We start from the raw sequence: 13555 nt of genomic DNA, 5'->3' as shown, positions 1-13555 counted from the left end.
CCAGATTTGTAAATACCGTGCAGTAATTTCAGGCATTGCCAATTCTTGTTCCTGTAGCCTGCTGTGCTCCCGTGAATTGCTCTCCTGATCTTTTCAGTGTCTTCTCTGTTAGTAGGGATCTTGCCAAAGCTTTGTATGCACACACACAAATGTATATGCATTCTATACAAGACAAAGTTGTGGATTTTTGTTTGTTTTGTTGTTTTGTTTGTTTGTTTGTTTTTGTGGGCATAGCCTCTCTGGAAGTACTTTAAGAGCTTTATGCCTACAGACCAGTTAACAACACACACACTTAATGAGTGAAGAGCACAAAGACTTAACTATCATTCTAATTCTTGGTAAGAGTTAGACTGAAATCAGTTCATCAAAACATCTGGACAATAAAAATGAAAGGAGATAGTTTTCATAGCTTCCAGACAGAGCAGACCATTGGATTATGTCATGCGATGGCAGGTACCTTGCAGGCTGTTGCATTTCACGCTCTATGTTAAACCAAAATTTCAGTTAAATTACAATAGTTCAGTTCTCAAAGGACCAGTGCGAAAGACCCAATACACAGAAACTAAAGCTGCATCAAATACCAAAGACCCTGCAAATAGGAGGGAATCAGTCAAGATCCTAGCAGCAGAAAAACAGCCCAGGAAAGGCGACCACGCATTCACATCTATCCGAGGTGACAGACTTAATTCCCAACCGCACGTGACAATAAACAAGATTATGGCCATGTCAGTAAAACACAAATAATGCATCTCAGGAATAAGTCTGCTACTCCCCTGTTTTACAGTTCAATTTCCAAGAGTAGAAAACTGTGGTTACTTCTCAGGTAAGTGTTTTTTTGTTGTTGTTATTGTTGTTGTTTTGTTTGTTTGTTTGTTTTCCCAAAAAGGAGTAAATCCAGTTACTTGTGGGAGGGAAAAAAATGCCCTGCTCCCTGCAAGTGACTTGCTGAAGTCCTGACGTATGAGGCTCTGTTATAGCCACGTTCCTAATGTGGGACTGCAAGGATGATGAAAGTGCTGAAAGCAGTGAAGGCAACCCAGTTCTGCCCGTGCCCTGCAAAGGAAATGGGATAAGAGGTGCACTGAGCACAGACCCGAAGGAAAACACACACTCCTACCTCACCAGGACTGCAAAGAGAAGTATAAACTCTCCTACAAATGAAAGCAACTTCTTTCAAAAGGACATTCAACCTCATCTCAAAAAACACAAGCCATGGCAATTCCCATCCCGCACCTCACAGCAAACTGCTCCAGTTTTTTTTACCACCCTCACAGCTCAGAAATGGTGTGTTATCTCAAGGCTGAATTTGTCAAACTTCAAATTCCAGCCACTGGGTTTCACTATGCTTTTGTCAGCCAGCCTGAAAAGCCGCCACTGGTGTTTTTCAGCTAGCATTATTTTCCAATGTGTGATTCCTGATCCTTTCCCCAGCTATGCATGAACTGTTCTTCATCCTTACTTGGAGATCAATTAAGTGCACATTCCTCACATTTATACACAAATTGCCCTGAAGACACCAGCAGCTTTGCACGGTCGAGGACTGCAAGTTCAGACTTGGTTTAGATGAGGCTGAAGGTGACTCACCGGGTAAAATCCAGGGTAAAACCACCACTGACTTCTAAAGGGCCAGGACTTCATCTGGGCTAGTAGATTTAATAGAAAACTTGAAAGAGTGGGAATTTCAACCTGTGTCTTGGCAAATTTTCAGCTCAGGTAATTATGTTCTGCCCTCTTAAATTCCTTTGAAGTTTCACTTGGAGAAGTTAATCTCCGCATCCCTTCCTGACGAACCCACAAAGACGTGTAGCTACGGGAGAACATCCCAGAAGCAGCTGCACTTCAGTGATGGGTGGGTGATCGCTACCTGGGCAGTTTTTGAGTTGCTCCGGTCTCAGAGGGAGGAAACGTTAGCGAGGAGACAGAAGAAGCTGCTGTGATGCTCCAAGGATCTCCAAACCACCACTCCGCTTGTAGGACAAAGTATTCCTGTCTCTGCTACACATCCTGTGCTCGTGCAACAGCCTCTCCACAATCCTCTCATGTGCCAGTAACTCCTTCTGTACCAGTGAGACACAATCTTGAAAAGGAAACTGCACGAAAGTTACGAGACATCCATGAGCATTACAATAAAATACGGAAAAGCAAAATATGAGCTCTTTCCTTGGAAAGACAAGAGCATTAACAGCTTTCCCTTCCTGTTAACAAAGCAAAAGCCTACAGATCATTAGTATTTGTACAGCAACCTTCAGAAATCTTCCAAAATAACAGAAGATTAGCACCACTCACATACACATTGCTCAGCTGTAACACGGCAGCACCTGATGTACTCGTCTATGAAATTACAGTATTCTGTATGTACACAATCGATGCGTAAGTGCAGTTCTTTTTCAAGGGCAGTAAAACCGGAGAGTTATATGACCAGCAAAGTGAGGAACGCTGCTGTGCAGAAACAGCCACAGACTTCTCATTACTTTTTCAGAATTAGTGCTTTATAGTATAAATTCATTGATGCACAGAACTGTTTTGAGCTGATAAACTATTTTTCTAAGTGCTGCGTATTTTCATTTCAAATACCTTTTCTCAGGGTAGTCAAAATTAAAAGTATCCTGTAAGAAAAGATGCTCTCCGATGCAAAATCAATCACCTCATTTAATACAATCATCAAAGAATGTCTTTATTAATCATTATTAATTATACAGAGCAGATTGTATTTTAATATTCATAAATGCTACATTCCTTTGCTGGACCACTAGTAAACAGTTCAATCAGAAAATGGGACCATTTTAAAAGGGGCAGAAATAATCACTGAAAACGTTGCGTGTTTTCCTGTATTTCATTTTTGGTGTCTTGTTATCTTTAACAAAATCCTACTTTCAGACCATCCTGAAACTGCATCTTCAGAGAAAATTATTCTTGTAGCTCAGCAAAATCTCCTGAATTCTTTTGCTGATTTTCTCACAACTTCATTTGTCACATCTCAGTCTGGAATCCAAGACTGGTGGTAGATGTTGCATCCTGTAGATGCCCTTCTCCTTCCCCACATCTTTCTCCGATGACCAAATGACCATAGTGCCTAAACAATCAGCTTTATCACACACAGCTAGCTCATACATGGTTAAAGGCATGTGAAGTAACACTATCCTAAATAACCAAACCTTCTTGCCGTGCTACGAATCTGCAAGACTAAAGGAAAGGTTTCGTACTATTTAATGACTATGATCTGGGCAGGTCCACCATGGCCTTGTTTAAAATAAAAAAGTAGTATGCCAAATGAAAATTCCTTCAATTTCCATAACCATGTCTTCCACAGCTCCCCGAAGAATTTTATCACAGAGCAGTAAAATGTGCCCTTCTGACAGGAGAATGGTCCACTGCCCATCTCAGCAGAGACAGAGTGCAACCAGGGCTGGGGCTGCAGCAAACTCCGATCCCCGTGAAATGCTAACTTGGGCAGAGCTCTCCATGTATGTTTCTGAGCTGCTGCCCTATCACCACTTCCATCTTAAGCGGCTGCAGGAGTACCCTGGTCTGAGGAAAGGGTATGCAGGAACCCCATATTCAGAGGGAGAGACAGACCTCGCTTTTGGCTTTTTTCCTCCTTACTCACTGCTTCTGTTGGGAAAAAAAAATGCAAGCTCACATGCAAGTGGGTTCTACTTTGCAGCCAGGATTCACAATTCACATTTGTCTCTCCAGCAAAATTCAACAGGAAGCACCCTGACGCTAGAAGCCACTAGTGTACAAGCATTTTAAAAGATGTCCTCTGAGGTTTTATATTTATTCTTATCGCTGCCTTGGAAGAAGCTCCTGCCGAGATATCATACTTCTTAACAAAATGCAATAGCTTCCCTTAGTACCTGTCACACGACTCTGCTCTCACGCCCCACCTTACCCTCCTATGTAAGGAATTTGTTAACGAGGCTCATAAGCAACTCCCAGTGTAAATTCAGGAAGAAAAGCTGGAGGGGCAGGGAGGTGCACAGGAATGCACCACTTCCACCACACCAACTTGCACCATCCTGCAGCTTGCTGCACCTTTGGATGCTGTCTTCCTCAATGTGTAAACTCTGCTCTCAGATGATTCAGAGAAATGTCAGCATCACTGCTGATTCGTACCTGTGAGTCGACCCCTCGCAACCTAACTCTTCCCACATCCCCATTGCTGCTCACCTTCACTTGTAACACAACTCGCCTTCTTTACTCTGTAAAGAGCTAAATTTTATCTTCTTAACCTGCAGCGAGGCTCCATGGTCACGATTACCACTGCGTAAGTAATAACGACTGTCAACAATAAATCCACCAGACATGGCACTGTTCCTTCAGCTACCCACAGAGACGGTGATACCGCCACCTACGAGCCACACTTCAAACCAGAACCTTGGACACTGAAATGAGGATCCCTTCAGGCCTCTTTGCACGACTGAGCCCTTCCGGTTAGCAGAGAAAAACCAAAAGCATTCAGTTCTGCTGGGGTGTGCACCAGTAGGAATAAGCGTGTTGCCCCAGGAGAAAGCCTCGGCCCCATATTAAATAACAGAGCATTATCAGGCACATTGCTATCATCTGTGAGAGGGGTAGTGCTCCTAAATTTGAAAGACCCATTTAAAATATTCTGAGACACAGTGAACGTTTAACAAGTTTATACTGAATAGGGTAAAAGAAAACAGAACAATTTGGTTTTCAAACACACAGCACTGATACTATTGACATTTAGCTCCCCCCCAGTCTTAACCTTATCTTCTTTGTCCTTGCCTCTCCCATTATTCTTCCTTTCTTTGTTTACTTGCTCTTACTTTTCTTGTCCTGTCATTTACACAGTAACATTATTTTAACGAGTACATTTGAACAGGAACTATACCAATTACTACATCATCCATTTTTGCTTAGCCTTTATAAAGAAAGGGTGAGGAAGGAAAGGAAAAGATTAAACCAAATGCAATAGTTTCAGATTCTTTTGCAAAGTGCCACTGCATCTCAAGTTAAGCCTGCTCTGCAGCGAATGTGTAAAATATATTCAGTGCCGTATAAGTAATGACATATCAATTAACTGTGTCACAAGGTCTAAAAATATGCAAATTACTGTACTTCAATTAGAAAAATCTACATCCTTGGAGAATATTGTAAATCAGGAAATTTGGGAGACATTAAGAGTAATCAGTGAAGGAAAGCATGCACTTTTCCCCGTATCCTATTTTTATACATACATAATGAAATAATTATAGCTACACTGTATTTATGCCTCTGCAAAAATATTAAAATCTTAAGATCTTTACAATGATAAATTTAATCCACGTTACGTTTGCAGACAACATTAATTATATGAAAAAGAAATCTATTATCATTCAATATAACTAAGTTGAAACTAATTTAGACATGTAAATTAGACATATGACTTTTCCATAGTACCAGTATATTAGAAAACAGAAATCCAGGAGAGATATATAGATTAATTAAAGAGGTTGTAAATGTGAAAAATGCAAGTTAGCTTCATTTGATTCTGTAACCAAAAATATACATTGATAAAAAATGCATATACACATTTTGCAAAGGAGAGGAAGCTTTTTATGTTTTAACAGCAGCTCCTCAATGGTTATTTTTCTGCTAGGAATTCTGCATTGTCCCCAAAACCTATCCATGCAGGATGTATACCTGCAAATGTGTATGGCAGTGTCAGATTTCAAAGACTAGGTCATTCACCACTGTAGCGGCAGTGGTGATATCTTTTGTTTGAAATTCAATTTGCATCTGTTTCAGAGATGCCATAAGAATGCATATAAGGAGCAGGCACGTGACTCAGATCTGCAGTGATCTGGCTCCATCCTGCCCAAGCTGTTGTAGCCTCCAAAGGACCGTACAGTCCAGTAGGAGACATTTCACGGCAGCGCTCCACAAGAGGAGGAAAGGGCTGCCCTTGCCTCTTCTGGGCTTCTCCATGCTGGAGAGCCTCTTCAGAAGCCTGCCCCTTGTCTCCTGTCCGCCAGGAGAGATGCCACCCCACCTGCTGAACGTGCTACTGATCCCTCTCAGGTGATCGGGACACTCTGAGGTGTCTCGTGTGCCTTTCGCTGAGGTGCCCACCCCCACCTTGTCCCCGTCAGCTTCCAGAGACCCCTCCACGGTTCAGTGCCTGGGGTGTGGGGAGAAGCCAGGAGCATGGCTGCGTCCAAGCACATCGCTCTCCTTACAGCCACGAGCACACCAGGAGCACACACAAAATCAGCCAAATCCACACATGCATGAATTGCAGAGGTGGAGCAGTCTGATATTCCCTCATTAAAAACATAAGGTTTTAAGTACCAAAATTATGGTCTCGTACTTGCATTTACCTGAGGTATCAGGGGCACCCAGTGGCCAGTGCAATTCATCACAGGTAACCAGGAAGGATCAGCCAGAAAAAAAGCCACAAAACCAGGCTCCACTCAGCCACGAGTGCCTCTGATGTGGGAGCTGAGGCCGCCGAGCCCTCAGAGAGGTGCTGGGGGCACTGTGGAAGCGGCCTCCATAAGTGTCAGAGGGCTGCACGGCTCTAGAAGGCCCGAGGCCACGTAGGCTTCTTCTTGAGTCCTTCACAAGTCACTTTGGGCCTGATCCTGCTCTAAACGAAGACGAGGGATGTTTCCCCACTGATTTGGGGGAAAGCAGGAGCCTGCCCTCGACAGAAGGCACACATCCTAGGCCACTGCCACTGAAATACGCACCCTTCCACTTCTAAAATACTATCGTACACGTGCATCTGTCTAACTGCAGACGACTCCTCTGTTTAACTAAATCAAAGCTATACATGGATTTTAAAAATGTATATAGGCCAGTTTTACTTAAGCAAAGGAGATTTCCGATAAACATGCAAATAGGAATTTAAACAGCAGTTTAAAAACCACGAATTCAATTCTCATTACTTATGCAAACTATCATGGTCTTGTCATGCTTTATTTCTCTGCCTTATCATTTTATCTATGGTATTTCCCCTCTATCGCTCTATTTTCTTTTTCTCCTGTCATCTACATTTTCTGGATGTGTTTTTAATGTCCTCACCTCCATATTTTAACCTTTCAGGTAATACGGGATTTACAGCAGCAGCCGGGGAACAGGCATTCACATGTAACTAAAGGCACCTACTGTAATTCCTGGTACATAATTGCAGGGAACAGAAAACTTCAAGATATTATCAGACAAGCAGTTTATCACATGAACCTAAGGGCATTTATAGGCTACAAGTACAAAACAGACAGATTTAAAATTGTATTTATATGATTTAAAACTTTAAAAAAGCTCGTAGTGATTATTTGTAAGGAATAGCTAAATCTCCATTTAAAAGAAATAAAACTCCTTGTATTTAGTTCAATCTGTGCTAGATTTATTTGCCGTGTTTCTGTTTGTCATTACAGTTCAGGAAAATACCAGAATATCCATCCTTCCTGAACTGTAGGACAGCTATCAGATAAGGATCAGAACAAATTCTAAAAAAAAAACCCTCACGAGTTATGATTAACTCTATGTAAAAAGAGGACAGGCAAGGGGAAAAAATACTAAGAGGAGAAAACCATAATCACCATCTACCATTCCTAGGAAAAAAAGAAAAAAAAAAAAAAAAGAAAAAAAGAAAAAAAGCAGAACAAAAGACAGAAGTATATGCTGTAAATATAGGATACATTTTATTACCGCCTATGTGCTGCTACATCCCAAGACTTTGCAATTTAGTTGCCTATTATTTGCCTTTAAACATTACCAAAAGATATCTACCATTTTTGAAAGGTAATTATACTGTAATGCAGATGGCAGTAAAACAATTACACAAGATAAGCCCTTGCAATGATCTTTACAAAGCAAACCAAAAGTAGTACTGAATCATAAAAGCTCCAACGTGGAGAAGGCTGCATTGCAGCACTATCGCTCTGCTACTAGTTCCCCTGCAAAAGTGGCAGAGCAATATTGCAAACAGTGGAGGAAACAGACACACTGAAGGTTAAGCACTCTGTAAGTTTAAAGGATTCTTAATCCTAGACTAATCCTTTACAGGCTCTATTTGGTGTAGATCCCAAAATACTCGAAGTACTAAGGAAACATTTGTTTGTTGCTTTTTTTTTTCTCCCATACAGAGTTTAACTTTTACACTCTACTGCTATCCACAAGCTCTGTTGGTGCTCTGCCTTTTTAACAGGATTTTTCGTGCTTCGTGAAAAGTTGTCGAGACATGGTGAATGCAGCTGCTGAGGAATCATTAATTACTATTAATAGATAGCTTTGGAGATTAAATGAACTATAGCAAGTAGTTTGTTTGACTGTCACATCAATGAACTTGGTATTTTTATGACTTGTTAGTGATTCAGTGGAAATTACACATGGCAAAAGGTGCCCAGTCAACCCACGCTGATTGAGATTGCCAGTTTGAAACAGATTGTTCTTGTTTTAAACCTTGACCAGCCTTCCAGCATATCAGGACACTCACTTGTGATACATTATGGATAGGAGCTAGCATCAGACATGCAGGAAAAAGAGGGCACGCAGGAGATAGTACCTGATCTTTGCTATTTTCCAGTGCATAAAATAACAGCCTGTCATCTACCTTTTGCAGGTCATTTTTATCAAGTTGCAGGCCAAAATGAAATTTGACCTCCATTTTCCAGCTAGCCTGGAGATGATAAATTTAATGCAGACAGTGTAAATGAATGGTATGCTACTAGGGAAAAGTCAAATTGGTGCAGAATTATTAGTGGTGAAGTTTTTGCCCCTGTATTTTTCATTATACCTTTCCCCTACAGTTTTTTGTCATCCTTTTCCTGTATTTCTCTTCCTCCTTCACTGTGGTCTGACCCCTTTTCCACCTGGAAGGATAACATTTACTGCAGCCATGCCCTGGTCACTGCGAGCTCATTTGTCCTCCCAGATAATTAGGAGTGCAGCGCAGCAGAGACCCAGATCTGCAAACTCGTGCAAAGGAGTCAAAAGGACTTGCTTTTATGTAACAGTAGAGGGTGAGCCAGAGTAAAGCCAGGAGACACTTATGTCTGGCTTTATAGCACCTCACCAATATTATTTCAGTTTTCCTCAACAACAGCAACCACCAGAAAATAAAAAAATAAAGTATGTAAAGTTATGCCCCCGAATGACAATCTCATAAGTCCATACCTATCTTTACTCACATGCAGCATCAGGACCTGGGCTGTAACCTCTTCAGAGCGACCTGCTTTCCATTACAGGGTAATAGAGGAAAGGTCTGTGGCCAGAACCTTTGGCCACAACCACAGCTGGAAAATAAAAACTTCATCAGTTTGAAATAGATCGCTTTAAACCTTGACCAGCCTCCCAGCAAAGGAAGTTCCCCTTTGGCAGCTGAAAGTGAACCTTTGGACCGCCAGTCCTCTTCCGTTAATTGCTTTGATGAAGGAAAGAAATGAAGACTAATGGTGGACCATTCCACCTGGCTGCAGTCTCCATGCACAGTCAGCTGTCCTAGAGAGTCTTATGGTTATCTTGGATATCTCTCCTGATGCTATTTGAAAATAGTGACTTACTGCCAATGTAAATCTGATACTCCCTTGTTTAAGAAAATGTGGTTTTATTATTAAAGCAAGATGCCTCACTGGAGAAAATTTAGTACCACAGAGAACAGCAATGGATATATTTCATTATTATTATTGTATACAGGGTGCACTGGTTGTAAGAGGAACATCTGTGCTCCTAATTTTATTATAACTTCCCATATTTACATATCCAGTGAGGCAAGCAGCATAGAACACGTGTGTCTGAAAGATGGGGACAAGGATGGATACAAGACAAACTCCTGAAACTCAGCTGAAATTCTGCATGGCTCAGTCTATGTTTCTGCGCTGAAGAAGCAGCAGCTATATCCATGGGGCCATAAAAACCTGAGGAAGACCACATCTGAACTCACCGGGCCAGAGACCTCACGCTGCCAGTGGTCTCCCCCTCTGGAATTCATCCTCGGTGAGGAGATGAGGCTGAGCACAAATACTAAAACTATCAGATTGCAAATTCAAAGCTGGCAGTGGATCTTCTACATTACTAAGTGCTGAACAGTGGAATGGCCCCAGGAGTGTAATCCTGAATTAAACTACACGAATTCAAGTACCCATAAGCAAAAGATGTATAACTGAAGCAGAGGGAATTAGAACTAGTTCCTTCTCTTGAAGGAACCAGATGCTTTACAGGCATATTGCAGTACCTCTCCACCATGGTGACAGATGCCTTAGTGATTCCTGTAATTGGTGATGATGACGGTGATAGAGGTATGCTACTTTTATCCCCACGGACCGACAAACATTATCTTTGAATCTCAGAATCTGGAAAGTCAGAGAAAGCTGGATACCAGTTCTGTGACAAGCGAACATATCAAGGGAAAAATCTGACCTGCCATCCATGGAAAAAGAACAACATAAAAAAATTTTTTCCTGCTACTGCAGAGAAATGAAGAGTTATTCTGGGAGAACTGAAAAAAGTCCTGTAAATACTGTTTTAACAAGTCCTTGTGGTTGGCCTGTTCCTCCATGCGCTGCTGCAGCGGTGTATCACATGGCTGTTTACACACCCACTGATCTGAAGTCATTCCTCCCCTCTCACACCCAAAGGAGGCAGGTCAAAAAATTTTACGTTTCAGACAGAAGTTAGGAAACTTTCTCCCACAAGTACACGCACTGCCCTGCCTCTGCTCGTCTGCCAGTGAACCCCACGGCCCCCCTGCCTCCCAGGCTCGCTCTGAGCTGCCATCTGCTGCTCCCCGTCCAGCAACCGCGGATGCCTGGCAGAGAGGGGTGGAAAGGGATGAGGGGAATGGATGGCAGAGAATGGCCAGACTCCTAACCAAACTCTAGCAGCACCTTATTCAGATAAAATACCAGCCAAAGAAAAAACAGAACTGTGTAAAAATATAAGATGAACTAAGCAAGCTGTCACCACAAAGTAAACCGTGCTGACATAAAGGCATCAGTGCTGCTAGAGAGGCAAGGACCAGGCAAGGACCAAGGTCTTTTCAGTGGTGCCCAGCACCAGGATAAGAGGCAATGGGCACAAACTGTCAGACAGGAGGCTCCATCTGAGCACCAGGCAGCACTTCTGTGCTGCGCGGGTGACGGAGCCCTGGCACAGGCCATCTCCTCCTTGGAGACCTTCAGAGGCCGCCAGGGCGTGGGCCTGGGCAGCCTGCTCTAGGTGGCTGGTGAACATTTCACTTTTACTTGGGGTAAAATGGCAACAAGGTCCTCTCTAGCCCAGTAAACCCTGGGAATTTAGCAGGACAGACCTGGCCTGTGGCCCTGCTCCTCTCACACCTCGCCCTCAGCTGCCCAAGAGCCACGGCAGGCCTCACGCTGCGCCAGCCGGGTCGGTGAGGCAGAGCCAGGAGATGCATAAAGCCCAGGTAAAAGGCACTAATGTGAAGGCAGTTACACTGACAAAGCTGTACTTTTGCTGGTATTGCTTATTTTGCCGGGGAAGGGTGGGGGTTGCTGTAATAAGCTATCTTGTCAAAAGCGCAGTTTTGCCAGAACAAGCTATTTCCAGCAGTCCACCCAGGACTGCTGTGCTGCTGGAGGAGGTGGGTATAGCTGCATCAGCAGACTGCTCCTAATGGAGACGGAGCTCAAAACCTGCTTTCCACATGGAAAAAGGCTGAACAGAGGGCAGCTGGTTTGCTGCTTCGCCTCCTCCTACTCCAGGACCCAGCCATCCAGGGGAGGCAGCCTCCCAGCGATTTTCTGATATTTCTGGCAGAGACAGTTCATGCTAGAGAGGCCATATGTCTGTGCAGGCATATGGATCTGCATTTCAGGCACTGTCTGACATAGAAACAGAGAGCAAAAAGTGTCTGTGCAATGCAATGTTTATTGCATCTGTGGAACTGGATTGTGCAGGATATTCCTCAGGCAGGGAAAAAAAAAAAAAAAAGATCCAGAACTGATGTGTTTAAGTACAGATCTATTTTACAACATTTACCCAGTGCACATCAAAATTACAAGGAGTTTGTGGCTGGGGTGATTAAAATGTACCATCACAGATAAGGCATGAGTCTGTTCCACCGGTGCTGATCCCATCTGCCAATATATTTTGAGACCATTTGAAGAAAATGCATTCTAGATATGTGGAGTAGAGCAATCTTTACTAATACCAACCCCACAGAGCTCAGAAACTGCATTCAACAGGTGCAATTACAATATGCACAACATACTTTCCCATGCAGATCCACCCCTGTCATCTGCCTTACACAGCACCACAGCCCAACTGCGACAAACCACATGAAGATAAAATTAGCAGCGATCTACATATTGTATGATACATCAGAAGTCTGCTATCATCACAGAACAGCTGGAACAATTTGTGGCTAAGCACTTCAGCAACAGACTACAGCCTTGCTTATATCAGGATTTTCCAAATACAGAATAGATCAAAACCTCATGATCCGGATATTAAAAAAATATTTCTGAACCAAGAGGTTGCAAATTTAGCTTCCTGTGGCCATGAAAAGAAGTAGATAGATACTTTATTCCATGTCCTTTGACTTCTCTAGTTGTTATGGATAATTCTTCTCAGCAAGTGGAGATTCACTCCATGTTCTGAAGAAGAAAAGTAAGTTGATATATTTTGAGATTGAGAAGGAACGAATGGCAGTCTAACACCTCCTTTCCAATTTTTATGAATCTTTCCAAAGGTATCTACTGAAATTTCAGACAGGGAAAGAGCACACATGCCCATATTAATATCAGAGTAACAAATTTAACTTGTGTCTTGTGTAACAAAAGCAAACCCAAAAAACAGCGTTCTTTTCACCTGACGGCATTCTGCAGCCGGCAAAAGGCAGCAGCTACAGCACTGCAAAGCGATACACCAGGGCAGTGAGCTGCTCCCTTTTTCAGGCCGAACGGCATCCCACGACAGCAGCCGTGATGCTGGAATTCCTCCTCCTCCACTAGCAGACAGCACACACCCTCCAGACAGGCTGCACCGCCTGCGTGCTTTCTGGAGATGGCTAATGGCAAAAAAAAAAAAAAAAAAATGTCACAGGGTCAGCAAATATCCACAAGAAATTTGGGAAATTCGCTCCTAGAATCCCCCTGGGACACACGGAGAACTTGACAAGCCTGAAATCCAAGAAGTTCAAGATTCAGGTACACGAGGCAGGAAAGGAGAGCCTGATCCTGCGGGGGGCTAAGCGCCCTCTACACTTAACAACTTCCAGAGGATCAGCACCTTGCACGAAGGGCATCACTTCACAAGATCAAACTCCTTGACGGGATTTCTGGGTGCTACTATTCTTGGCTCTCTCCTAGCTTCACGTATAATTTTGTGCAAGTACATTAACCTTGTTGTGGCTGAATGTACCCTCTGTGCTTTGCCCTCCCTCCCCCGCAAAGAGCTTTCTGATCTCTGGAAAAGTCAATATAGGTTGTGAGAGATCTGCTTATAATTGCATGAAAAATTGAGGGCACGATTCTGCCATCCTCACTCATTCTAGCATCCCCAGTGCTTTCAGCTGTGTTAGTAAATGATGCTCGGCATGAATAAATGCTACAAAGCCGGACCTTTAGCAGAGGGAAAAAAGGAT

This window comes from Cygnus atratus, chromosome 4, assembly GCF_013377495.2.
Source record: "Cygnus atratus isolate AKBS03 ecotype Queensland, Australia chromosome 4, CAtr_DNAZoo_HiC_assembly, whole genome shotgun sequence".
NCBI lineage: Eukaryota > Metazoa > Chordata > Aves > Anseriformes > Anatidae > Cygnus > Cygnus atratus.
This window is presented reverse-complemented; position numbering follows the sequence as displayed.